The following is a 1,937-nucleotide window of genomic DNA, read 5'->3' as shown; positions in this document are numbered from 1 at the left end:
CGAGAGATGTCCCAACATCGCAGTCAACTCAGCGGCGTTGCTGCGAGATGAGGTGACAACACGTATGGCCGCTAAAATCTTCTTCCTACTAAAAGCGTCGGCCACTACGTTAGCTTTCCCCGGATGATAGGCTATCTCCAGATCATAATCTGCAGTCAACTCCAACCACCTCCGCTGTCTCAGATTCAGATCCTTCTGAGATATCACGTAGGTCAAGCTCTTATGGTCCATGTTGAGCTTAACCTTCTCCCCGTACAGATACGATCTCCAGATCTTCAGCGCGTGAACTACCGCTGCTAACTTCATATCATGTGTCGGTTAGTTCTCCTCGTGTTTCTTCAGCTGCCTCGACGCGTAAGAGATCACGTGTCCCTCCTGTATCAACACGCAACCGAGTCCGTGCTTGGATACGTCAGTGTACACCTCGTATAGCATTCGCGGCCGAGGTAATGCCAGGATCGACGCTGATGTTAATCTCCGCTTCAACTCTCCGAAGCTCTCCTCGCATTCTGTCGTCCACTAGAACCTGACGTTCTTCTTTGTCAGCTTCGTCAAAGGTCGAGCTATCTTGGCGAATCCCTCGACGAATCGGCGATAATAGTCGGCTAATCCCAAGAAGCTCTTGACTTCCGTCGCAGAAGTCGGGGACTGCCACTCCATGACGGCCTCGATCTTAGCCGGATCGACCTGAATGCCCTGGGCTGATACCACGTGTCCCAGGAATCCAATCTCCTGTAACCAGAAGCTGCACTTACTGAACTTCGCATACATCCGGTTCTCCCTTAGCCTCCACAATATCTTCCGCAGATGCTCCTCATGTGTCTGCGGATCCGACGAGTAGATGAGGAGGTCATCGATGAAAAAGAAGACAAACGCATCTAGATAGTCCATGAACATGCGGTTCATCAGTTACATGAACACCGCAAACGTGTTCGTGAGTACGAAAGGCATGATCACGAATTCGAAGTGTCCATATCTCGTCCGGAATGCCGTCTTCTGTATGTCATCCTCCTTGATCCGAATTTGGGGATATCCGGATCGTAGATTGATCTTCGAATACCATTGGGCTCCCTGTAGTTGGTCTAGCAACTCGTCAATCCTCGATAACGGGTACCGATTCTGGATAGTCACTTGGTTTATTAGCCCTCGGTAATCGATGTACAAGCGCATACTCCCGTCCTTTTTCTTCACGAAGAGTACTGGCATTCGCCACGGTGAACCGTTGGGCGTATAGACCTTTTTCATTTATTCGTTCAACTACTCCTTCAATTCGATTATCTCAACCGGTGTTATTTGGTATAGAGCCTTGCTGATTGACTCTGTACCCGGTAGTATGTCAGTAGTGAAATCCATTTCTCCCCCCTTGACAGAAATTCTGAAAAGTCATCAGGGAAAAGCATTAGAAAGTCTCGGGTAACCGTTGTGTCCTCCAATCTATGCTTCGGGTAAGAAGGAATGCCCAGATGCTCTTCTTGATTATCTTCTTTTCGGTCCTTCGTATTGAACTTAAGGGGTCCTCTGCTAATGCCAATATAGTTGGCGAGCGAGATAAGTCCTCCCCCTTTGTCTCAAACCTCCCACTCGGGGTGGATTGGCACAGGTTCGTTTAGGTACTGCTATAGGGCTTCTTAGGGATTTTGGAATTAGTTCCCTAATTCCAATCCCTTAATTTAGACATTGGACTTAATTTTGGAAATCGCTGATCTCCATTTAAGCATATAATGGTGACATTCTAAATGTGCCACGTTACATTCACTAAGCCTTCGACGACCCCAGCTCGCATCATCAATGTACGGACCTCGACAGGTGAGGATTTTCTTCGGACATGGTTTGAAAGCATTTTCGTAGAAAACCGTTGGGTAATGAGCACGATTTCTTCCCGAGAAAAGAACGTGGCTCTGATACCAAAAGTTGTGACACCCGTAACCCGTATACAG

At 47.9% G+C, this 1,937-nt stretch overlaps 1 pseudogene; it reads right to left on the bottom strand.

Annotated features, from left to right (window-relative positions):
• Positions 1-99: 99 nt before the first annotated feature.
• On the bottom strand, positions 100-906 carry LOC109117162 (annotated as a pseudogene).
• Positions 907-1,937: the final 1,031 nt, after the last annotated feature.

This window comes from Tarenaya hassleriana, unplaced genomic scaffold (assembly GCF_000463585.1).
Source record: "Tarenaya hassleriana unplaced genomic scaffold, ASM46358v1 Cleome44, whole genome shotgun sequence".
Classification (NCBI taxonomy): Eukaryota; Viridiplantae; Streptophyta; class Magnoliopsida; order Brassicales; family Cleomaceae; genus Tarenaya; species Tarenaya hassleriana.
This window is presented reverse-complemented; position numbering and strand designations above follow the sequence as displayed.